Source organism: Solanum pennellii, chromosome 9 (genome assembly GCF_001406875.1).
Source record: "Solanum pennellii chromosome 9, SPENNV200".
NCBI lineage: Eukaryota > Viridiplantae > Streptophyta > Magnoliopsida > Solanales > Solanaceae > Solanum > Solanum pennellii.
In genome coordinates, this window is record NC_028645.1 from 52,634,058 (window position 1) to 52,662,023 (window position 27,966).

A 27,966-nucleotide genomic window follows, 5' to 3' on the forward strand; every position below is an offset into this window, starting at 1 on the left:
GGATGTGTGATAAGACACGAAGTAGAGTCCTTTTCATAGGTTTGAAGTGCACCACATCTAATGAGAGAGAGGCTATGAAGTGTTTTAGGAAAAATTTCACTTTGTTGTTACTCTTATCGTGCATAACGTATGATCTAATTCCATTTTAACTCGACATTCTATATTTCAGATCATGCCTTCTCATAGAGATAACACCAGAAGTACGAATGCTAGGAATGCAAATGTAGCTCCTCCAATCCCAGATCAGGAAGTCTCCAATGTTGAGTTCAGGTGTCACGACTGGAATCTAGACCCCAGACGAGACCGATGTCGTTGACCTCTCAGAGGTCGCAGACAAGCCTGCAGACGCCGTCCTTACTTCATCTAGGTTAATTTTAGCGGAAAATTTAAAACTTTTTGTTTCTTAACATACATGTATACATACTACTTAACATCGTAGGCGTTCACAAACCAAAAATCTAATAAATAGATAATCAAATGAAAGAATTAGTTCATAATTTTATTAAACGTATTTTTTCCAAAATGACACCAAAAAAAGTCAGAACAAAAGCGGAAAGAACACTAGCGGAACATGCTCCACTAGCTATAGCCTACATCTAAGCTAAATAATAACGGTAGACATCCTCAAAAGCATGAGGGCCTACCAAGTCCGTATGAAGGTTCCGCGTCCGGATAGCTGTAACGTCAACCTATAAGATTTAGCGTCCACCTGTGCCTGACCTAAAATTGTAGAATTGTATGGGATTAGTACACACTTGTACTAAGTATGGGTATATGCAAGCACTCACCGAGGACATGCATGAGTAAGAACAACTCTTTCCTTACAACAAGATTGTGGAAAGTCAAGTCAGTAGACTTGGTAAAATGGGATTAGGAAAGCTAGTGAGCTTTCCAAATATGGATTAGGAAAGTCATGCCTGACAGTAACATGCATCATCATACTTATCATATTGCACACAACACATAACATCTTACACATATCATTTTTTTGCATATAGTATATAACATCTTTCATATAATTCATTCATATACCATGAGACCTTAGAATCATGGACTTGACATTAAGGCTTCCCAAAATGAGAGCTCAACATATGGGACCTCAACTAGGGAGCCTTCATTAGAACACACAGAGTTTGCTTCATTCCTTCGTACGTACTTCATTTCATTTCGTTGATAGGTTAGTGTGAACACCAACTATACCTAAGACGTAGTTTAAGAAGTTCATAAGGTTCGTTGTGCAGTGATAAAGAATGACCTAGTTTTATTACTTAAGTCTGAGGTCACCTCTTGATTATCCTATCCTAGCACCGTTGGTATAATTCATTCCGTTATGTGCATCATTTGAGACTAGCCTTATTCATTCATTGGGAACTTTAACTTTAACCGACATAGATCATGTGAGCATCATGAAATCCAGTGTCTCCCCCCACCGATAAGAGGTGGAATCACAAGCCAAAGTGACTCAATACATGCTAGCGTACATGGGAGTTCAACCCCGCTAGATCCCTATATTGGAAATATAGTTTCAAAGAATAGGAGACATAAGGAGACCCATACCCGGCATGCCGTACAGTATCATCTCATGAGAGTTACGTGAACCACTGCCTTTCTTGAAAGAAGGCATCACCGCTTATAGCTAGTCTATCGGTGCTCAGTATAATGTTCCATTACATTCAACCCATACGTCATGGAAGGTGGCTTCTATTATGAGGACATCATATCTTAATAGATTATTTCTCATCTCATCATTAGTATTAAGTATATATTATTCTCAATACTTTAATTAGAGTATTCATAGAGACTGGTCTCTTCATTTGCTTTACACTCTCATAGATGAGTGCGTTTCAGCAACATTTACTTAGACTCATTTGAGATTGCTCTCATATTTTACATTAGCATCTTATCATGTTGTCACAACATTCATTAACTTTAGATTATTTGCTCTTCATAATTACTCACCCCTTATTACGTGGATTTTCATTTCATCATATGCCAATGCACTTGGCCATTTACTGTGTTTCACACTCTTACTTAACTCTTCTAGGGTTTCATCATTTCATTACATACATCTTAGGTTCACTTACTTCTAAACATATGCTAGACTTATGGGTGTATACATACAAGCCATGATGCTTCATTCATAGTTCGTTTAAGTGATTCATATCTTTCTACGATTATGTGATACAAGATTTATGCATCTTGTATGTATGCCAAGATCTCGATTTTTATCTAAGTAGGCAGCATTATTCTTGAACATTTAATTCACGAATGACTTAAGTATCAATACGAAATTTGGGGAAGGGAACCCGATTTCGAATCCCTTGGACAACACTTATTTTTCATTCATTTTATTGTTTGTTCACACGGCTTGGGAACCGGAGATCGAGCCCCAATGCCTCTTTTGGGATCAAACCCCCACAACCTCATTTCTTTTATTTTCCTTTTTACTTGACTTTTCTGAGTTGACAGTGAGGGTGTGGGATCGAATCCCCACACCCTCACTTTATTTTTCTTTTAAATTTCCTTTTTCCGCCTAGAGGTCGTGGGTTCGATCCCACACACCTCAACATTTCTTTTCTTTTTATTCCTAAGTCTCACCGAGAGGTTGTGGGTTCGAATCCCACTCCCCTCATTTCTTATTTTCATAATTCAATTTTCCAGCCAAGATAACGGTTCGAATCCCTATCAACACATTATTTTTAACTCACTTATTTTCATGCATTTTAATAGGTGAGGTCACGGGTTCAATCCTCCATGACCTCACTTGTTTTAATTCTTTTTTTTTATTCCATTTTGAACTACTTCAATGTGACCAAAATTTATCAACTTGTAGTAGGAAATTTTGTAGTTTTTCAGCATCCTTTTCATCACATTACACGTTAGTTCTTAGGTAAATTTCATAGTTCATTTAGAATGTTTTAGGTGCATTTTCATGGTTTCGTTTAGCCAAGAGTTTCTCACTCAATTCAGCCACATTACACTTTATATGAACATCACAATTTACATAAGTTTGTGCATGTAAGAATACAACCATAACATTATATTTTAGATCCTTAAACACGAGAGCACATAGTCACGGTTCACATTGCACACACGTATACATAGTTTTGGATAACATAGGTTGTCATTCATATGATTTCAAAAACACATTCCTGAACATATTCATCACATAAAACTGAACGCACACCTTATATCTACCAGCAAACATACCCAACCTACGAATCATTCGGAGCTAGTGACAGGGACATGCAACGAAGAACAACCCTAGTTTTCGGATTTGAATATACTGGACCTTAAGGGGTCTCTTGGTAAAGGGACCATGACAGAAGAGAGCATACCTTTTTGACTTTCAAACCTCGACTTGCTGCCCAAAGAACTCTTCCAAACACACATCCAAACCGAAAGCTCAATACCAAATTTGACGGAACACCTTCTCTTTTTGCCTAACGTTTTTGTTTAACTTGTTTTTGTATATTTTTTCGTGTAAGTTCTTCAAGTGTGAAAAACTTTAGTAATTTTTTTGTTCTTGTAGCTGTTTAGGAAGAGAGAACGTGGATGAGAGAAGAGAGAATGATCGTTTGTTGAGAGATAGACGTGAGTAAGGAGAGTTTTCTTATAATTAGGAGTTTAGTTTAGGACTTAGTCAAATAAGGTTTAGTTAAATGGTAAAATCTGATTTAATTTTATCACACGTGAAAGGACCATTATGCCCTTACGAAAATCCAATTTTAAATCATCAATTAAACCATTAAATCGATGCTCCCACAAAGGCTCGAACCAGGATGGAGCCAATTCGCGGAAATGGGTCATTTTGGGTCGACTCGACCCGAATTGATCCTTCAATTAAATTAATTAATAATTAATTAATTCCCTAGGGTAATTATGATATTACCCTTGTCCTGGAAAATAATCATTTTACCCCTAGACCCTCCAAACGTAAGGGTACCCCTTTTAAGTCAGGTTTGGACACACTCGTGTGTAAACTCGTATTCAGGGTCCTAACCTCGCCCAACCTGGTCCCACCTAGCTCAACAAACTCACCAAGTTGGTTGACTAGGGGAGTGCATAGGCCCGGGGACCCGGTTCGACACACATGGATCCTTGGGACCGTGGCGCCCACACCTTGCCTGGAAGCCTCACCCTCACAGGTTGAGTGCATTCGGTTGGGTGGGGTCCATGTGGGTACCCATAGGGTGCTAAGGTGGCTGGTTCTAGGGTGCTTAGTACGTTACTTAGCATATTTGATTTTCGGGTTGTTACATTATCCCCCTCCCCCCTCTTAGGAACATTCGTCCCCGAAATGACGCTACTAATTCTCTAGCGTAATGCTAGTCAAAACATAACATAGACTCTATTCACAAACAAGCAATAGAAACAAAGAATGTAGAGATCAGGAAGCTTAGACTCAAGAGTAAGAGGTCTAACCTCAAGGGCTAAAAAGATGAGGGTAGGGGGATCTCATATCGGCCTTGACCTGCCACGTATCACCCTCAACATAATGATTCCTCCACAATACCTTCACTGTGGCAATCTCCTTGTTCATTAAGCCCTTGGCCTGTCTCTCTAAAAACTCAACAGGTACCTCCTCATAAGACAAATCTCCGTTGACCCCCAAACCTTCAACAGGTAGAATTGATGCTGGATCACCAAGGGACTTCTTCAACATAGAGACATGAAAGACTGGATGAACAGAAGCTAGCTCCGCAGGCAATGCTAACTCAAAGGCCACCTCACCCACACGCTGTAGAATCTCATATGGCCCAACATACCTCGGACTCGACTTCACCTTTCTGCCAAACCTCATCACCCCTATTGTCTGCATAGGACTTCTGCCGACTGTAAGCAGTAGCCAACTTGTCCCTAATCACTCTGACCTTCTCTAAGGCCTCATGAATGATATCTTGACCCAAAATGGATGACTCTCCAACCTGGAACCACCCAACTAGCGACCTACATCTCCTACCATACAGTGCCTCAAATGGTGCCATCCCAATGCTGTACTGATAGCTATTATTATACGAGAACTCTATCAAAGGCAGATGGTCGTCCCAACTACCCTTGAAGTCAATCACACACACCCTCAACATGTCCTCCAATGTCTGAATGGTGAGCTCTGCCTACACATCAGTATGAGGAAGAAAGGCAATACTAAGCTTCACTTGTGTGCCTAAGCTCTTCTAAAAGGATCTCCAGAAATGTAAAGTGAACTGAGCTCCTCTATCTAAAGTCATAGACAAAAGAATCACATGCCATCTCACAATCTCATCAATGTAGAGTTTCCCATAATCCTCGGCTCTTTCAGTAGACTTCACAGGGATAAAGTGGGACAACTTAGTCATCCTGTCCACAATAACCCATATGGAGTCATGTTATCTCCTAGTCTTCGGAAGACCAACTAGGAAGTCCATATTAATGGCCTCCCATTTCCAAGTCGATACTCAATAATCTGAGTAAGACCGCCAGGATTAAGATGTTATTCCTTAACCTCTTGACAATTAGGACACTTGGCCACATAATCTAGAATGTTTTTCTTCATTCCACCGCACCAATATATCTGTTTATGATCATGATACATCTTGGTTGAACCTGGGTGTATGAAATATCTGGAACCATGGGCCTCTTCCAGAATCCTGGTCTGCAAATCATCAACATCAAGTACACACAGCCTATCTTGGTACCTAAGTATGCCGTCACCTCCCAAGGCAAAAAACTCATTCATCTTTATCAGCACGGAGTCCTCTAACTCCACTAAAACAGGGTCAAGATGGTTACCCTTCTTGACTTCAACTACTAAGGATGATTGAGAACTAGGATGAACTGAAACACCCCCACTAGTTGAGTCAACTAACCGTAATCCTAGTCTGGCCTGTCTGTGTACATCTTTCACCAACTCCTTCTTCTCAACTTCAACGCGGGCTATACTTCCCATGCTCATCCTTCTCAAAGAATCAGCTACAACATTAGCCTTACCTACACGGTAGTGGACATTCATTTCATAGTCTTTGAACATCTCCAACGACCTCCGCTGACGTAGATTCAACTCCCTCTGTGTGAACATGTACTAGAGACTTTATGGTCTGTGAATACATCCACATGCACTCCATACAAGTAGTGCCTCCACAATTTCAGTACAAACACCACAACTGCCAACTCCAGGTCATGAGTGATATAAGTCTTTTCATGAATCTTGAGCAGTCTGAACGCATAAGTTATCACCTTACAACCCTTCATAAGAACACAACCCAAACAAACCCTAGATCCATCACAATAAACAGTATAATTCTCACCACACTTAGGCAAAGTAAGCACCGGGGCTAATGTGAGTCTATCTTTGAGTTCCTGGAAACTCTTCTGACAAGTCTCTGTCCATTCAAACTTGGCCTTCTTAGTCAAAGCTGTCAGTGAGGCATCAATGGAAGAAAAACCCTCCACAAACCTGCGATAATAACTAGCCAATCCAAAGAAGCTACAAAATTTTGTGGGAGTAAGAGGTTTTTGCCAGTTCTTAACATCCTCAGTCTTCTTGGGATCTACCTCCACACCTTTGTCGGAGACAACATGACCTAGGATGGTCAGTGATCTAATCAAGAATTCACACATGCTGACTTTGGCAATGATATTATGTTGTGTAAGTACCTGCAAGGTTAGTCTCAAATGTTATTCATGGTCTTCCTTTGTCCTAGAGTAGATGAGAATGTCATTAATGAATACTATGACTAAGGAGTCAAGGTATTTACGGAAAACCCTCTTCATGAGATCCATAAATGTAGCAGGTGCATTCGTGAGACTAAATGACATAACTAGGAACTCATAATGACCATAAAAGGTATGAAAGACTGTCTTTGGGATATATGCATCCCTAATCCTGAGCTGATAATATAACGTGAACGAAGACCAATCTTTGAGAAGAAACTAGATCCTTGGAGTTGGTCGAACAAGTCATCTATTCTGGAGAGTGGATACTTATTCTTGATAGTAACTTTGTTGAGTTGCCAATAATCGATACACATTCTAAGGGTTCCATCTTTCTTTATCACAAACAACATTGGAGCGCCCTAAAAGGATATTCTCGGGTAAATAAAACCCTTATCAGTGAGATCTTTTAACTGCAGCTTCAACTTTTTGAGTTCAGCTTGACCCATTCTTTAAGGAGGAATTGAAATTGGTTTAGTATCGGGTTCTAAGTCTATACCAAAGTCAATCTCTCGAGTGGGAGGAAATCCAGGCAAATAATTAGGAAATACATCTTGGAACTCATTCACTACAGGCACTAAGTCTATGGAAGGAATGTCATGATCTAAATCATTAACACTCACAAGATGACACAATAACCCCTTGGACATCATTTTATTGGCCTTAAGATTTGAAATAAAGGGATTAGGATGACTCGACATGTACCCCTCCCAAACTAGCTCTTCTTCATTAGGAAAACAAAATCTTACAACCCTACTACGGCAATCCATACAAGCATAACAATTATGAAGCCACTACATACAAACAATAACATCAAAATAATGCAAGGGTAACTCAACCAAGTCTGCACACATATTCTTACCACAATAGAACTATTGGGCAATCCTTGAATACTCTATTAGTTCTTACATTCACTCCTAATGGTGTACTAACCACTGTAGGATCATGCAGAACTTCAGGAAATATCTTAAAAGTTAGAGAAAGCAAAGGAGTTACAAAGGAAAGCTAGACCCTGGATCAAGTAAAGCATAAACAGAAATTGAGAATACTTGCAGCATACATATGACCACATCAGCAGACTTCTCCTACTCCTCCCTTCCCTTAAGGGCGTAGAACCTATTCCTCTTAGTAGGCTCGGCTGCTGCTGCATCTAGTGGATTTAGCCTAGGCTGAGCATTACCTCCAGCCTGACCCCTGTTCTGTGGGCAGTCTCTAACCATGTACCCACTCTTACCTCACCAAAGCAGGCATAAGTGCCCTGTCTACACTCTCAACTCTGAGCACAGCCACACTTAGCACAGTCCTTTCTGAGACGCTGCATCTCACCTCCATTTCCCTTCTTGGTCTCGGGTCTGCCTCCTCTAGGTAATGTACTCCTCTGAAAGTTAGAGTTCCCAGAACTCTGTTGCCCCTTTTTGAACCTAGAATTCTCACGGATTCCAAAATAGTTTTTGTGGCCTTTATTGCTGGAGTTCCTCTCTGATCTTATGGCTTTGTCCTCCTAGAATCACGAACGCCACTCTTCTTCCAGCTGTGCTCTACCTGCTGGACATGTATTATCAACCTGGAGAGGTCTATGTTATCGTGGAGCATCGCAGACCGACACTCCTCCTCTAGATCTTCATTGATTCTTGTGAGGAACCTGCTCATCTCATCCCTGCTATTGGATACAAAAGAAGTAGCATACCTGGACAGCATAACAAACTTTACGGAATACTCCCTGACTGTCATTGATCCCTTTTTAAGGTTTATGAACTCCTCAACATTGGCCTCCCTCATCTCCCTGGGAAAGAATCTCTCAAGGAAGGCGTTCTTAAACATTTCCCAAGTGATCGGAACTCCGCCCGAAGCTCAGCTATCTCTCCACATCTTGCACAAAGTCTGTGCAACATCTTTGATTTAATAGGAAGACAACTCTGCTTTCTCAGTATCTGTGTCCCCCATAGCCACCAAAATCTTATGCACATAATCCACAAACTCTTTAGTATCCTCCGAAGTCTTAGACCTTGTGAAAATAGGAGGATTCATCCTCGTAAAGTCTCTCAGCCTGTCAACTATACTACAAACCGGTGGGTTCTCCCTCAAAACATTCTTTTGGGTTACCTGGTCAACCATGGCTTGGGCCTTCATAGATATGGCCCGTGCCATATGGGCCATAGATGCCCACATCTCCGCATCAGTCAACCCAGCAGGGTTAACCGGCGTAGCCACCCCTTCAAAAGCCTGTGGTGGAACCTGATTGTCCCCAGCAGGTGCTCCTCCTCTCCTCTGAAAAATTGCTCTCCTAGTAATCATTCTTTGAAAACAACAAGGATTGATGTTAGACACACTCATAACTCCAAGAAAAATAGTCATTAGTAAAGGCACGATAAGATCATATGAAGGGAAATTTTCCTACGCATCATGGAGTGTCTAATCCATGATAGTGGTGCAATTAACTACCATAACTTAGAAATTACTCAATCTGGTTGATGTGAACTTATTATTCTTGGAATTTAACCTAGTGCACTGATACCAACTTTGTCACAACTGGAATCTAAAACCAGACGAGACCGGCATCGTTGACCTCTCAAAGGTCGCAGACAAGCCTGCATACCTCATCCTTACTTCATCTAGGTTAATTTTAGCGGAAAATTTGAAAATTTTTGTTTCATAAGATACATGTTTACATACTACTTAACATCATAGGCGTTCACAAATCAACCATCTAATAAAGAAATAATCAAATGAAAGAATCAGTTCATAATTTTAACAAAAGTATTTTTGCCAAAATGGCACCAATACAAAGTCTGAACAAAAGTGGAAAGAAACACTAGTGGAACATGCTCCACTAGGTATAGCCCACATCTAGGCAATAAAATAATGGTAGACATCCTCGAAAGCATGAGGTCCTATTTTATCGGATGAAGGCTCCACATCCGGATAGTTGTAACGTCAACCTGTAAGCTCTAGCGTCCACCTATGTCTACACCTAAAATTGTAGAATTTTATGGGATTAGCACACACTTGTACTAAGTATGGTTATATACAAGCACACACCAAGGAAATGCATGAGTAAGAACAACTCTTTCCTAACAACATGATTATGGAAAGTCTAGTCAGTGGACTTGCCAATTTGGGATTAGAAAAGTCATGCCATGACAGTAACATGCATCATCATACTTAACATATTGCACACACAACATAACATCTTACACATAGCACATACCATTTTTTTTTTGCATATAGCACATAACATCTTTCATATCATTCATTAATATACCATGAGACCTTGGAATCATGGACTTGACATTAAGGCTTCCCAAAATGAGGGCTCAACATATGGGACCTCAACTAGGGAACCTTCTTTATCAAACACAGAGTCTGCTTCATTCATTCATACGTACTTCATTTCATTTCGTTCATAGTCTAGTGTGAACACAAGCTATATCTAGGATGTAGTTTAAGACTTTCATCGGGTTCGTTGTGCAATGATAAAGAATGACCTAGTGTCATTACATAAGTCTGAGCTCACCTCTTGATCATCCTATCCTAAACCCTTTGGTATCATTCGTTCCATTATGTGCATCATTTGAGGCTGGCCTCATTCATTCATTGGGAACTCTATCTTTTACCGACATAGATCATATGAGCATCATGAAATCCAGTGTCTCCCCCAAACTGAAAAGAGGTGGAATCACCGGCTAAAGTGACCCAAAACATGCTAGGGTACATGGTAATTGAACCCCTCCAGATCCCTATATTTGCAGTATAGGTTCGAAGAGTGGGAAATATAAGGAGATCCATTCCCGGCATGCCAGACAGTCTCATCTCAAGAGAATTACGTGAACCTCCTCCCTTCCCGAAAGAAGGCATCTCCGCTCATAGATAGTGTATCAGTGCTCAGTATAATGTTCCTTTACATTCAACTCATTTGTCATGGAAGTTGGCTTCTAGTATGAGGACATCATAGCTCAATAGATGATATATCATCTCATCATTGGTATTATTTATATATTATTCTCAATACTTTCCATAGAGTGCTCATAGAGACTGGTCTCTTCATTTGCTTTACACTCTCATAGGTGAGTACATTTTGGAAACATTTACTTAGGCTCATTTGATATTGCTCTCATCTTTTACATTAGCCTCTTATCATGTTATCACCACATTCTTCAACATTAGCACATTTTCTATTCATAAATACTCACCCCTTATTACGTGAATGTTCATGTCATGATATGCCAATGCACTTGGCCATTTAGTGTGTTTCACACTCTTACTTGACCCTTTTAGGTTTTCATCATTTCATTGTTCATTTCATTATTTCATTACATACATCTTAGGTTCACTTACTTCTAAACGTATGCTAGACTTATGGGTCTATACATACAAGCCATGAGGCTTCACTTATAGTTCATTTAAGTGATTCATATCTTCCTAAGATTATGCGATATAAGATTTATGCATCTTGTATGTATGCCAAGATATCGATTTCGATCTAAGTATGCAGCATTATTCTTGAACATTTAATGCACGTATGACTTATGTATCAATATAAAATTTGGGCAAGGAAACTCAATTTCGATTCCCTTGGAAAACACTTATTTTTCATTTATTTTATTTTTAGTTCACACAGATTAGGAACCCGATATCGAGTCCCAACGCCTCCATTTGTTTTTCTTATTTTTCTTTCTTTCTCATTCGCTTATCTTGGGATCGAGAGGTTGTGGGATCGAACCCCCACAACCTCATTTCTTTTGTTTTCCTTTTTCCTTGAATTTTCCGGGTTGACCATGAGGGTGTGGGATCGAATCCCCACAGCCTCTGTTTATTTTTCTTTTAAACTTCCTTTTTCCTCCTAGAGGTCGTGGGTTCGATTCCCACGCGCCTCAACATTTTTTTTCTTTTTATTACTTACTCTGACTGGGAAGTTGTGGGTTTGAATCCCACTCCTCTAATTTTATAATTTGATAATTCCATTTTCCAGCCAAGATCACAGTTTGAATATTTTCATGGTTTTTAACATGGTGAGGACACGGGTTCAATCCTCCATGACCTCACTTGTTTTAAATTCATTTTTTAACAACATTTTTAACTACTTCAATGTGACGGAAATTAATCAACTTAAAGCTTGAAATTTTGTAGTTTTTCAGCATCCTTTTCATCACATTACACGTTAGTTCTTAGAGAAATTTCATCATTCATTTAGAATGTTTTAGGTGCATTTTCCTTGTTTCGTTTAGCCAAGAATTTCTCACTCAATTCATCCACATTACACTTCATATGAACAACACGATCTACATAAGTTTATGCATGTCAGAATACAACCGTAACATTAAATTTTAGAGTCTTAAACCCAAGAGAACATAGTCACGGTTGACATTGCACACACGTATACATAGTTCTGGATCACATAGGTTGTCATTCATATGATTTAAAACACACATTTATGAGCATATTCATCACACAAACACAACACACGCCTAATATCTACCATCAAACACACCCAACCTACGAATCATTGGGAGCTAGTGACACGGACCTGCAACGGGGAATAACCCTAGTTTTTTTTATTTGAATATATTGAACCTTAAGGGGTCTCTTGGGAAAGGGACAAAGAGAGAAGAGAAAATATACCTTATTAACGTTCAAACCTCAACTTGCTGCGAAAAGAACTCCTCCAAACACACATCGAAACCGAAAGCTCAACACCAAATTTGACGGATCACCTTCCCTTTTTTCCTAACGTTTTTTATTTAATTGTTTTTGTATATTTTTTCCTGTAAGTTCTTCAAGTGTGAAGAAATTTATTAATTTTTCAATTCTTGTAGTTGTTTAGGCAGAGAGAACGCGGATGAGAGAAGAGAGAATGACCGTGTGTTTAAAGATAGACGTGAGTAAGGAAAGTTTTCTTAGGATTAGGAGTTTAGTTAAGGACTTAGTCAAATAAGGTTTAGTTAAATGGTAAAATCTGATTTAATTTAATAACACGTGAAAGTTTCATTATGCCCTTAAAAAAATAATATTTTAAATCACCAATTAAACCACTAAATCGATGCTCCCACCAAGTCTCAAACCTAGGTGGAGACGATTCGCACAAACGGGTCATTTTGGGTCGAACCAAACCGAACTGATCCTTCAATTAAAATAATTAATAATTAATTAATTCATAGGGTAATTACGATATTACCTTTGGCCTGGAAAATACCATTTTACACCTAGACCCTCCAAACGTAAGGTTACCCCTTTCATGTCCGGGTTGCACACTCGGGTGTAAACTTGTATTCGAGGTCCTAACCTTGCCCAACCTGGTCCCACCTAGCTCAACCAACTCACCAAGTTGGTTGTCTAGGGGAGTTCGTAGGCTCGGGGACCCGGTTCCACACACATGGAGCCGTGGGACCTTGGCCCCACACCTTGGCAGGAAGCCTCACCCTCACGGGTTGAGTGCATCCGGTGGGGTGTGGTCCATGTGGGTCCCTCAAGGGTGCTAAGGTGGCTGGTTCTAGGGTCCTTAGTACGTTACTTAGTATATTTGATTTTTGGGTTGCTGCATCAGGAATGCCATAAAGATGTTGGCTCAGAGTGTGGCCAACAAGAACAATCAGCGGGTTCCAGCTCATGTGAATGCAGATAGTAGATCAATAACAACTATGGTTCGTGTCCTTATTAGGATGAATCCACCTAAGATCTTAGGATCACAGACTAGTTAGGATCCCTAGAATTTCTTAGATGAGATCAAGAATATCATTAAGGTGATGCGGGTCACTAGAAATGATCGGGTTGAATTTGCATCATACAAGCTTAAAGATGTTGCTCATATCTGGTGCACTCTGTAGAAGAAAAATAGGGGTACAAATGCAGCTCATATTACTTAGGATTGATTGCTTTAGTCAATCCTTTTTTGGTAGGTTTTTTCCAATAGGATTGAGATATGCCAAGGCTCAAAAAATCATGAATTTAAGGCAGGAAAACATGACGGTCCAAGAGTGTGGGCTCAAGTTTAACTAACCATCCAGGTATGCTCCTCACATGGTTGGTCACTCCAGGGCTCACATGAATAAGTTCTTTTATGGAGTGTCGGAATTGGTGAAAATTGAGTGTAGAAATGCTATGTTACTGGGAGATAAACATATATAGGCCTATGACTCATGCTCAGCAGGTTTAGGGTGATAAGCTTAGGGAACATGCCAAGGAGAATAAGAAGGCTAGGACTGGGAACTATGTCTATTCCCAGCAGAAATCAAGTAGTGGAAATCTCTCACAGAATCAACAAAAATTTTCAACCTCAGCCTCTTCATCTGCTAGTGTTCTATCCTCCAAGAACAGGTATGATCAGAAGGTTAGGGAACCAAACTATATGCCTTAGGGAAGAGTTTCAAGCACAAAGACTTACCCCACTTGCCCTAAGTGTAGTAAGAACCAACCAGACCAGTGTCTCACATGAAAGGAAGGATTCTTTGGGTGCAGTATGTATGGTCACAGGTTTGGGGATTGTCCTTATAGAAAAGGTCAAGAAGGTGGTAATGGTAGAGCTCAGTCTAAAACTTCAGCTAGACATAGTCTCCCGACTGCGCAGGGTTGCTAATTAGGTACAGGTGGCAATTAGCGCCAAAATAATTTGTATGCACTTCAACCTCTCCAGGATTATGAAGGTTCTCCTGACGTAGTCATTGGTAACTTACGAGTCTTTGACCTTAATGTTTATGCATTGTTAGATCTAGGGGCTATTCTTTCCTTTGTAACTCCTTACATAGCAGTCCAATTCAGCGTAGGTATAGAAACTCTCTCAGAACTTTTCTCAGTCTCTACTCCAGTCGATGACCCAGTTAAAGGTAGACGGCCTGTCACATTCTCTCAGAAAGTCACCTCAGCAGATCTTGTAGAGTTAGAAATGGAAGACTTCTATGTCATTATCGTCATGGATTTGTTACATTGTTGCTATGCCTTAGTCAATTTTAGCTCTAGGATTGTTCATTTTATATTTTCGAATTAACAAATCATAGAGTGGAATGGTAGTAGCTTAGGGCCTATGGGTAAATTCATTTCTTACCTTATGGCTAGAAAGATGATCTGTAATGGTTATCTCTATTATCTAGTTTAGGTTAAATATTCTAGATCTAAAATCCCAACTCTTGAGTCAATTCTAGTAGTCAGTGATTTTCCAGAAGTATTTCGAGAATATCTTCCTAGAGTTCCTCCTGAAAGGGAAGTTAATTTTGGAATTGATCTCTTTTCCAAATTAATAGCCTCTTTTTTTATTCCTCCTTACGTAATGGCTCAAGCAAAGCTTAAGGAATTGAAAGATCAGTTAATAAGCTTCTAGATAAAGGTTTCATCAAACCTAGTATTTCTCCATGGGGTGCACCAGTGTTGTTCGTAAAGAAGAAAGATGGTTCTCTTAGAATGTACATTGACTATCGACAGTTGAACAAGGTCACAAAAAAGAATAAATATCTCAACCCAGTATTGAGGACTTGTTTGACCAACTTCAGGGTGCTAGTCATTTCTCAAAGATAGACCTCAGATCGGGTTATAATCAGCTTAGAGTCAAAGATAGTAACATTTCGAAAATAGCTTACAGAACTGTGTATGGTCATTATGAATTTGTATTTATGATATTTGGACTAACCAATGTTCTTGCAGATTTAATGGATTTGATGAACAGAGTGTTCAAACAACAGTTTTACTTGTTCCTTATTGTCTTTATGATGATATCCTCATTTACCCTAGGAATGAGGAATAACATGCGAGTTATTTGAGAGTTGTTCTGCAGACTCTCAAGGACGCCAGTTATTCGCCAAGTTTAGAAAATGTGAGATATGTTTGCAATTTGTTGTTTTCCTTGGTCACATTATATATAGTGAGGGGATCCAAGTGGATACACAAATGATTCAAGTAGTGAAAAAATGGCCAGGCCTACCTCTGCTACAGATATATGAAGTTTTTAGGTCTAGCGGGTTATTATAGAAGATTTGTGATTTTCATCCATAGCCTCAACATTGACAAGGTTGACTCAAAAGATGGTCAGGATGAATGGTCAAATTATTGTGAGAAAATTTTTGAAGAATTGAAAACTAGATTGACTACAACTTCCATCTTGACTCTACCAGAGGGTTCAGATTGTTATGTGTTGATCCAGTGAGATAAGTTTATAGCTTATGATCTTAGACAACTTAATATTCATAAGAAGACCTATCAAACTCATGACCTCAAGCTTGCAGCAGTTGTGTTTGAGCTCAAGATCTAGAGACACTACTTGTATGGTGTTAATTTAGATGTGATTACTAACCATAAGATCCTTCTCTATGTGTTCACCAAGAAAAAGTTAAATCTTCTCTAGATGAGATAACTTGAGTTCCTTAATGATTATGATATAAGTGTGCATTACCATCCTGGTAAGGTGAATGTAGTAGTAGATGCTCTTAGCAGATTATCTATGGGTAGTGTAGCCCATGTTGAGGAAGAAAGGAAGGAACCAGTGAAGAATGTTCACAGGATTGCTTTCTTAGGAGTTCATCTTATGAGTATATAAGACAGTGGTGTGACAGTTCAAAATGGGGCAGAATCTTATTTGTTAGTGGCGGTTAAAAAAAGCAAGACACTGATACAATCTTGCTTTAACTTAAGGGTGTAGTCCATAACCAATGAGTGGATGTTTTCTCCCTAGGTGGAGACGGTGTACTTCGTTACCAGGGTAGATTGTGTTTCCTGATGTGGGAGAGGTGACATAGCATATTCTTGCGGAAGACCATAACTCCAGATATTGTATTCATACAGGTTCTACTAAGATATACGACGATCTGCGAGAAGTTTATTGGTTGAATGACATTAAGAGAGATATAAAATATTTTGTGAGTAAGTTCCCCAATTACGTGAAGGTCAAGATAGAATATTAGAAACCAGGGGGTATGACTCAAGATATCGACATTCCTACTTGGAAGTAAGATGTGATCACAGGGTTACATCGTACTCACAGAGAGAATGACTCCATTTGGGTGATAGTTGATAGCATGACTAAGTGTTATCTCTTTTTCAAGACTATAGATTCAGCGGAGGACTATGCCAAGTTTAACATTAATGTAATTGTGACGTTTCATGGAGTTCCATTGTCTATCATATCAGATAGAGGTCCTCAGTTTACCTCTAATTTCTTGAAGTCATTTCAGAAGGGTCTTGGTACTCAAATTAACCTTAGCACAACATTTCGTCCGCAGACGGATGGACAGGCAGAGCGTACCGTTCAGAACCTAGAGGATATGTTGAGAGATTGTGTGCTAAATTTAAAAGGTATTTTGGATGATCACCTTCCTTTTATTTAGTTTGCCTAAAACAGTAGCTACCACTCTAGCATTCATATGGACCCTTATGAGGCTTTGTATGGGCGTAGATGTAGATCTTCAATTTGTTGGTTCGAAGTAGGTGAAACCTCTTTGAGAGGACCACATTCAGTCCTTTATGGTATGGATAAAGTGCAACTTATTAGAGATAGACTTTAACACAACCATGAGTCATCAGAAATCTTAAGCAGATCTAAGGAGAGGGGAACTAGAATTCCAAATTGATAATTGGGTCTTCTTGAAAGTGTCACCTATGAAGTGGGTGATGGGACTTTTCAATAAAGGTGAAATCAGTCCTAGATATGTAGGCCCTTACAAGATATTTAAAAGGGTTGGCAATGTGGCATATGAGTTAGAGTTGCCAGCAGAATTAGCAGCAGTACATCCGGTCTTCCATATCTGACTTTTGAAGAGCTGTGTCGGTTATCCAACTTCTATGGTGCCATTAGAGAGTCTGGTTGTGAAAGGTAGCCTTTCTTATGAGGATGTACCAGTTGAGATTCATGAACATCATGTTACAAGGTTGAGGAACAAAGAAGTCGCTTTAGTCAAGGTTTGGTAGAGGAGTTAGTCCGTAGAGGGAGCTACTTCAGAAACATAATCAGCCATGAAAGTAAAGTATCCTCACCTCTTTCCTTCCGATTCCACTCCATCTTGAGGTAATAGTTCCTCTTCGGTTTTTCAGTCATTCATGCATGAATTCAGCCTTAGAATCATGTTCCCTCAGTTAGTATTTGCACTCTCAGCGTATTTGCATGTTCTTGGAACTCAATTCAATGAGAAACTCAGTCCTTAGTGTTTAGAAGTAGGGATTGCACCTCTCTCCCTCTATTTTAGATAGTTTAGTCTTCATTCGAGAGCGAATGTTCCCAAGGTGGAGATAATCTAACACCCCATATACAAAACATATGAGAAATCTGCTTTTAAAAAATCCCTAGGTGCAATGGACGGTTACCATCGACGCAGCGTATTTTGATATATGACATGTACTGTGGATCCGTCAATTTCCATTAATTCTCCCCCAAATCTCAACCTAGAAAAATCTACTAAGTGTCGATCCACAGACAGACCTATAGTACGTAAGTCAGACTACGGTCCATGGTTTGTGTCCGTGGATAGAGACTTAAGTTACCCAACATATGACATGAACTGTGGATGACCAGCACGGACCGTCGTTCAATCTATGGTCTGTAGGTTTAACCGTAGGTGAAAGTTAGTTGTCAGTTAGGGAGGAAATGTCATAGGGTCAATATAAAATGGTAATAGCTTTTACCACAAAATTAACTAGGTCTCCCATGACATATCAAATGGTAGAGAGTTGAATTATCTTTCCGGGGCGACCGAGTTTGCTAAAATCCGTCCTCGGAGTGAAAAGTTATGTCCATTTTAGTGAAGGCCTGTCGAGTAGACCCAAATGACGGACCATTGATTGAATGACGGCTCGTCAGTCTAGGTCATTGATTGCTCCAAATGCAATTAACTTAGCGGTCTTTTGGTCTTTTCCTACTTCATTTAACACCTAAGATACGTTGTTTGGACCCTAAATTATGAAATTTTTATTCAGTTTAAGCATAGAAACATAACTAAAACTTACCTAAGTCAAATAATTAATCAAAAATTAGAAGATTAGAACCAGGAAAGGAGAAAAAGGTCAAGAACCCTATTACAAGAACACAACAAAATTCCATTAGTTCCAGCCCCAATATCTAAAGTATGTGGGATTTCACTAGTATGTTTCTTTCACCCATTATATCCCTAGTTTTGAGTGACTTCTTGATTCCCATATCATAATTAGACCAAGGTTTCTAAAACATCAACAGAATATTATAAATTTGTTAGTTACATGCTCTAAATCAGATGACCATGTTATTACTCAGATTATCACATGAATTTCACAAACCTAGCTATGTATTTCTTTACTTCTTGAATTGCACGTGCTAGGTAAGATATTTCAGTTATTCAATTATAAATGCCTCATTTATTAATTCATTACTATTAGATTATTTGTTGCATTCTCAGTGTGCATGTTCAGTTTTGAGCTATCCAATGTTTACATAAATTCGGTCATAATATGTTAATTACTTTATTCATTGGAGTAGCATGATAACGAGTTGGACTAGGGTTTACAGGACCCAAATAGTCCATGAACTACTAAACAAGTAGGTTGTAAGTCCCCTCTGTGGGCATCAATTTAGTGATCACGCCAGCATGCCTTTATATCTCTGCCAGAGTATATTGGGTCCTTTCTATGAGGCATGTACATCGGAATCCACATTTAGCTCATGTGGTTTTATAATCGGTTATTAGTATCTCCCACAGTTTAGTCAGACTCTATTGCATATACCATATTTATAGTTCAGTAGTATTCAGTCTCAGTATTTTATAAATTTGGTCATTGCATCTAATTAGCTCAGAATTCAGTATATCAATTTGAATACATTATACTTGCTTTTGTGCTTGATCATTTATATTTTTTTTAGATTTACTCTCTCCTACATGAGCAGTACCTTTCCTATGACGCATACGTGCACTACATCTTCTCGTGATGTAGGTTCAGTTTCTAAGCATCCACGTCACGCTTAGTTCGATTCCCAATCTCCTGTTCAGCAGAATCAGTGGTGAGACCTCATTCTTAGAGGACAAGATTCATGAGTAAAAAATTTCGTATTTTTAGTTATTTAATTTTAGTTTTTATGTAGACTTAGCAGGGGCTTGTTCCATCATTCCTAGTCATTTAGAGGATATTTTCTGACATAAAGGATTGCGTTAATAGTTTCATTGGATTAAACTTATCTGTTTTTAAATATCTCTATTATAGTATGTGGGTAATCCCCATCTTTTCATTTTTATTATGATTTAGCTTCCATATCAGTTTATTATATTTAGTATGCTCATGATCATGCCAGCGGGTGTAGCTCGGGACGTGACACAATTCATTCCCAAAATGAAATCAAAATCAAACATATCAAGTTGTACCAAATCCAACCATGTAGCTCTATTGGGCAAAGATATAGGACAACTACTAAAGACACTTCTAGCCATAACGGAGTCACCCTCTAGGTTTGTAGCCGAAAATGATTCAATGAAAATATCAGGTAGAACATTAAAAATTTTAACCACTAGAGGAGTTAGAAATGATAATGTAGCACCGGGATCAAATAAAACATAAACATTAATAGTGAAGACTTGTAATATCGCGGTGACCATATCGTGAGATTCATCTTTGTCAACCCTAGAATGGAGAGCATAGAAGTGTTCATCTATGGAGAATCTAAACGAGGACCACTTGCTTTACCATTACCCTTCTATTGACTCCTCACATTTGTACAACCCTAACCTTAAGTCCCTCTTTTCCAAAACCAAAGCAATTTTGCATTCCCACCAACCATTCACCCCCTATGCTTCTTACAACACTTTTCACATGTAGGTTTGTTACTTTGTGAATTTCCACTTCTTTCCTTTTAAGACATAGGGTTAGACTCCCTATCCTTTTTCTCCTTAGGGAAATTGGAAGGAACTTGGTTGGAAACCCTCTTCTTGAACCTAGGCTTGTCTTGAATCTCAAGCCTACCCTTAGAAGTAACTACCTCATAAGACTTGGCCCTTTTAATCTCCCTATTCTTCCTCTTGTGTCTGGTCTCCTAAACTTGTTGAGCATGAACCATCAATCTAGAGATATCCATATTTTCATATAGCTTCGCTGAACACCACTCTTCAACTAAGTCATCAGACACTCCCGTCCCAAAGCAACTCATCTCATCCGTAGGATTAGATACCAAGAAAGGAGCATAGTAGGACAATTTAGTGAACTTCAAGGAGTACTCTTGCACATTCTTACCTCATTGACTATGGTTGATAAATTCTTCCATTTTAACTTCCCTTTTCTCCCTAGGAAAGAACCGATAAAGGAAAGCCCTTCTAAATACCTCCCAAGTGATAAGATCCGCTCTCAAGGCCCTATTGTCTCTCCATTGGGTGTACCATGTTTGAGCTACATCCTTGAGTTGAAAGGAATCTAGTTTGAACTTTTTGTTCTAAGTGAACCCCATCGCATAAAGAATCTTATACATATCATTAATTAAGTCTTGGGTGTCCTCATTCACTTTCAACCCAAAGAACATAGGACGGTTCATCCTTGTGAAGTTCCTCAAGCGGGAATCCGTGGTACTAGGACATAGTTGATGACGAGTTCAAACCTCTAGATTTTTTTGAGCCGCCTTGGCTTGAGCTTGAGTTTCTACCATTTGAGCTTGGGTAGTCATGGCTTGAGACAAAGTCACAAATGCCGACCTTATCTCTTATCCGTCATAGGTGGAGGAATGACTGAGCTTGGTCTTGTTGAGGCACTTGATAATCTTATGGAGGGACTTGGTTCTCTAGGAGGAACTGCCACATTATCCATCTTCCTCCAGTCTCCCTGAACTCGTCCTTCTAGTAATCTCAAAAAGAAAAAGATTAGAATAATAAGGGACACATAGAGTTACCACTCATAAGGCATGACTTTCAAAATTACCAATAAGTGAAATTCCTAAGCATCACATAGCTCTCATTCATAATTGTGGCGTGCTTCACACCCATGAACAATGCTTTACGCAGACGTGTTTTAGTTAGACATCAATCCTAAGATTATTTAAACCTCATGCTCTAATACCATGTTTGTCATAACCAAAGAGCACCCCATAGACGTAATCGGCGTTGTCATCCTTTGGGAGGACTAAGACTAGACTCTTAGCATTCGTCATAACATTTCATAAGTTAAAATGTGGAAAATTTAAATCTTTTATCTATTGAGGTTTACATAGACCTCTCACATACTACTTAGGAAGTTTACTTAGACTCCTCGCATAGGAAGCTTACATAGGATTCTCATTTAGAAAATATACGTAACATATAAGAATTTAGTCTATAATATCGTCTAACATTAAACCATCTAAACGAGTAGAACATTCCCGCATAGCCCTTAACAAATCTATAATTGCCACATAGGGCTTACAACAATATTTTCAATAATAGGAAACAAATAATGTTTTAAGACTATAAAAAATCCGACTAATCTAGATAGAGGGCATCATCCTTAGACATTGAGGACTCACCAATCCATTAGGGAAATATGCCCAAGTCTTCTTTCAATTCGGCCTTGATACCTCAACGGCCCGAACCTGCATTGTTTGGGTAAAAGGGAAAGAATATGGGTTAGTACATCCAGTTGTACTAAGTATGGAAACATATGCACATTTAATCTTTGAAATCACGCTTAAAGGTACATTTAGTTCAACATCATGCTAAATCACTTTGAAATTATTTCATGCTCAATTAGAAACACACATCAGCCATAGAGAACAACATCACTAAATACAAGTCCATATCCAACATAAGACCAATATCATGACATACTCAAGTAAACATGAATTCTATGAACATAAGGTCATATCACATGAATATTTGCATATCAAGATCATATAACTAAAACAACTCCAACATCATAACAAAGCATGTACTAGAGTTCATATCATCACATCATACAAGACCTTTACTCGGAACCCCTTCCAAAGCTTCAAAGTTCAATGCCTATGTGAAGTCTCATAACCCCAAATAGTCAAGCAAACAAGGAAAGAGATCATAAGTAATGCCTAACTTCACATAACATATCATCACGAGTAGTCATCATCATATATAGCAATATAGATGAATAAGAAGTTCATAAGTGAAACTAACATCATAAAGAATCATTGACATGTCAACATATGTATATCATTTAAGTCATAAGAGCATAAGACCATACTCCTAGGAATTCCCTCAAGGCAAACTAGTCCAATGTATAGGTATATTATCATATTTCTACCTACACTAAGAAGAAACCTTAAGTCGTCTTAGTTAGAGTTCACTTTATTACATTTATTTTACTTTCGGCTACAATTACCTAACCGACATAGAACATGTGAGATAAACATGGAATCTGGTGTCATGAAATCCTACACTGAAAGAAGTTGGTCTACTTGACAAGGTAGGACCAAAACATTAACATAACATTCTAGGTGGATCCACTAGCTAGATTTCCTATGGGGGCAATAAAGTTCAAGAACTAGGAGACATGTGTTGGACTCTTTTTATGCAGAATAGCATTATAGTTACTATCTCATGAGAACCCTTGGGGAATCTTGTTTCTTTGGAGAGTTTAAACCTCCCATGTCAAGTTCACTCGGTTCTAAGCTAAAGTCCCTTTTTGAAATGTCTTTGAGCGATTCTTAATCATCATAACTTAATTTAGTACATAAGAGACTAACCCTTGCATATTCATAGTCATTAGCTCATTAGGTATTGCATCAAAATGTCCATTCATTACAACCCTTCATTTATGAGATTACCACACCATCATCATCATATCATTGTAAGGCACATAAGTGATTCACAATCAAGCAATATCATCATACATTAATCATAATCTCACAATTCATATAGTCACGAAATTTCAATCACATTAATCATTCCATCACCTACCTAATATAATCACATATAATACCCCAACTGAATATAATAAGCAAGTATAAACCATCACAATTAAATTAAGGATTCTAGATCATAAAGTGTTACCAACTTACCTTTAAAAGCCTTCTTCAAGATCTTACCCCCAATTCATTACAATTATCCAATAACTCACTCATAAGCATCATAATATACTGAATTGAGCAATAACACAACCAATTATGAAACTCCTAATCATCTTCAAGTACTTTAATTCATAAGTAGGGTTAGGTAAAGGATGGAATTCATAGATATCTCCATAAACAAAGACAATGATCAAGAACTACAACAATTATACTATAAAATACCATATTATATCATTAATTAACAAAGGAAACCAATATAAAACCAATTTGAAAGATCAATTTTGGAATAAGAAGCAAACCCATGTTTTTTACATCTTATGAAATCAATTTGAAGGAGACTCTTAGGGAAAGAGATCCCAAGAGTGAAGAGTTCCCATACCTTAACAATCCTTGAAGATTAATGAAGATAAAGTTCAATTCCTGCATCCCTAATTCCCTTAAACCTTAGATTTTAGTGGTGTTCTTTGGGGAAAGATGGGGAAAGTAGAGAGAAGGTAGAGAGATTTTGAGTTTGGGAATTGTGGGGTGTTGAGTTAGTTTAATTCGGTTTAGGTGTTGTATAGTCCCTCAACTAACTAATTTAAACACCCCCTAATACTTTATTAATTAACTAACCAACTAACTGATTAATTCCCACATCTTTAAATTAAGGAGTCTAAAACAGACCGAACCTACAAGACCTCAACCTACGGTACATAGGTGTATCGACGCCACCATACTGTGAAGGAATCGATTTGGTCAGAGACTGGAATTATGGACCCTCTCTGGAAATTCTAAGTGTTTGCCAAAGAATACCATCGATGGAGCATCGATCCATCGACGACTTGTCGATTGGCTCGTCATTTGGCTACTGTCATTTGACAGTTATGGGACAATCGGAAGGGTCCGATCCAAGGACCCTTAGGGTGGTCGTTGGGGTTTAAAACCCAGAAGTTTCAACCCTAAGCACACTCTAATACCACTTAACACCTTTCTACCAATATTCACTAATTTTTTACTCTTAAAACCCCATGAAACATGCCAAGGCACACTAGTGCACACTTCACAATTCGCCAAATGTCATGGACGTTTCATGCATTTTTGAATCTAAGACTTCCTAAATTTTCAAATATTTTATTTTAGGCCTATAAATAGTGTTCTAAGTCTTAGTTCTTCATATGAGTCTCTAGATTAGGTCTTGGACTTCTAGAGTGTTACAATTTTCCTCTACATATGGGTCTTCTTTTAAAACCTAAATTGTTTATCAATTATGATGAATTATGATTACTTAGGGTTGTTTAAGTGTATAATTAAAGGTAATTTTTATTGTTCACTTGATAATCCAATGGAAACATGTTCTTCCTTATATTTCTTCAATCATGAATTCTATTTGATAAATTACTCGAAGATGATTAGAATATCATTGTTGTATTAGTTTTGTATTATTACTTCATGGACCGCATTATATCATGTATTTATTGGGTGTTTAATCTAAATCATTAAGTGTCATAACAAGAGCCTACACCTGTGATGTGGCCGGTACTCAAATACCATTGCTGGTCCCCAAGAGAATCCTCATCTTGGCTGACAACAAGCAGAAGACGCACTTAAGCATAAAAAGCTTGAAAAGTGAAATAAAATTCATAAACTTAATTTAAAAAGCATTAAATCAAATGAACAAATTTGCATAAAATAATAAATTTAACTATCCATAAAATAGGCAACTTTAGTCTTTAAAAATTTAATAAAATAAATGATTAATATAGACTCCTCAACTATATTGACTATCTATGAAGTCTCTAACTCATAAAGAATGAAGTCGGGAAAAGACCCACCAGCTCCTGACTAAACTGAAAAGCATATGAAATCCTGTGAAAGCAAGGAGGCTCACCATAGCTAACTCAAATCTCGGATGTATCAAAGAAGCTCGTGTTGAAGACCATGAATACCTCTGTCTACATTATGTGAAAATGCAGATCAATTGGCTCAGTACGTGGAATGTACAAGCATGTAAGGGGAATTCTAAAGCATAACATAAGCTTTATACTTGAGTAAATGATAGAAACATACTTACCTCTTCTCCAACTTGAAACTAAAGGAATACTCAAGATTAAGATACTCAAATCAAAGATTAAATATAGAACTCAAAGATATGATACTTGACTATGGACACTGATCTCAACATATTTAACTTTTGATACTTAACTGAACTCATTTTGATATAAAGAAATTTAAAACAAGTGCAATATAAAGAAATTTTGTTTAAAAACATGATGTAAACTCAAGATAATAATATCATAAAAAGCATATCATGCTCCCTCTAAAGGTCTACTTTTGCGATGCAAGAATGAAGTCTAATACCCATATTCATATTAAGAAGAATCAATTGAGGAACAAATTAGCTAATACTTCAGAAATTTCTCTATCTGACAAGCGCCACTATGAGCCTAAGTGGCGATACAACGTCTCGCACACTATGCAAAAATTGTCCTATACTTTGTTGTCGCATGGAACATCCTGAACCTAATGGATCTATTGGCTAAACTTACGTGATCATCTAAAAATTATGACACGTTAATACCCATAACGACTATATGGTTTACATGGGAAGTTAAGTTATCTTAACTCTCATTCCACATTGTTGCTCGATACTACTCCAAATAACATACTTTAGCTCATACTTTTAATAACATTTCCTCCCTTTGGGTTAAGATTATTTACTGAACCCTTTAGCTTTAAAAGCTTCTTTTGGAAACAATTTCCCCTTTTTAGTTCAAAACTCTTCTGAAACTTCTTAGTTTCCTTTTAACTTTAAATGTGAAACATTCATGAACCTTTAGGAAATACTTATACCCCCTTTTAACTTTATAAAAATGAACTCAACTCTTGCTCTTTACTAAACTTGAGACTTTAATACTAAGGGAATACTTACTTCCCTTATATCCTTTAAAAATTTAATTCAACTCTTTTCTCTTTGCTCGACTTGTAACTTGAGACTTAAATGAAAGTTAAAATGATTGTTTAAGACTCTTTGAAAACTTTACGAACTCACTTTGAGTTGCTTCTTAACTTATAACTTGACTCTTAACTTCTTGACTTGACTCAAAATTTCCTTGAATTGAAGTATAGATTCAAGGTTCATGATCTCATGTGGATGATTTCATGATTTTTAACTTGGAGGGTTCATGAAGGATTATTAGCATGAACTAGTTAACTCGGTAACTCAAGGATACTTCTCAACTCATGAGGTTCGATTTATAAGATTCATAGGGAATTATGGGCATGAACAACTCGACTCGACTCGAAGGTCTAAGTAACTAGATGGAACACATGTATACAAATCTTCTCATTCCCTTACTTACTTCCTAAAAAATTATTTCAAATTGATGGTTTACCTTAAAGAATTAACAATTGAACTCAAAAGCTTTCTTGAACTCTACTCTTAAATCTCTCTCTTGAATTTAAATTATGAATTCAAGAGTTTAGGTTCATGACATGGATTCTCTCATGATGATAAAGTATACACATTAATAAATTGTCTTCATCCTCATACTTGTTTTAATCTTGAAACAAGGTACTAGAAGTTGTAGAAGACTCCTCAAAAAAACTCAAAGCGACTCTCTTAAAAGGTTCGGAAAAACTCTCAAAACATAGTCTTGACTTTATCTTGAATTTGAATTATTGTTTCAAGGTTATGAATGATTTATAAGTTTTTACAAGTAGTTTAATGTGTTTAGAATCAAAAGGAGTGAAGATACACTTTAAATGAACTTAAACAGGACAACCGACACAAAAGTAGTGTAGGCAGGCGACCCAGGCGTGCGGAGCAAGCCTCTAATATGAAAGGATGCATTTGGGCACACAGCAGGTGCGCCATGCCAGCCATCTGGGCGCTTTTGGGGAGCGCCGCATCAGCATCTCCCCGGCATGCTTTTGACGAATTTTGATCTAATTTTCTGACCCTAAATCGCTTTTAATAGATTTATTTTCTATATTTTTCCTTAGATTCAATTAACCAACCTATGATAACACTAATACACTCAAAACAACACTGTAAACAACCACTTTAATCTCATGAAATCATTAAAACACCAATAAGACAAGATCTACAATGAACCTCAAGAATACCTAACAAGAACTAAAAACCTTTATTTTGTTGAGAATGAAATTACTCTGAAATTAAATTTTTTGGCGTGTGGGTGAAAAACCCCAACACTATGCAAGCTTACATACCTTATAGGGTTTATACCCATGGCGGAAATCCTCTACTAAACTCAAGAACGTCGACAAATGCCTTCATCCTTGCCTTCTATTTCCTCTTTTCTTCTATTTTCTTTTCTTGCCTCTTCTTGAACTTTTAACTA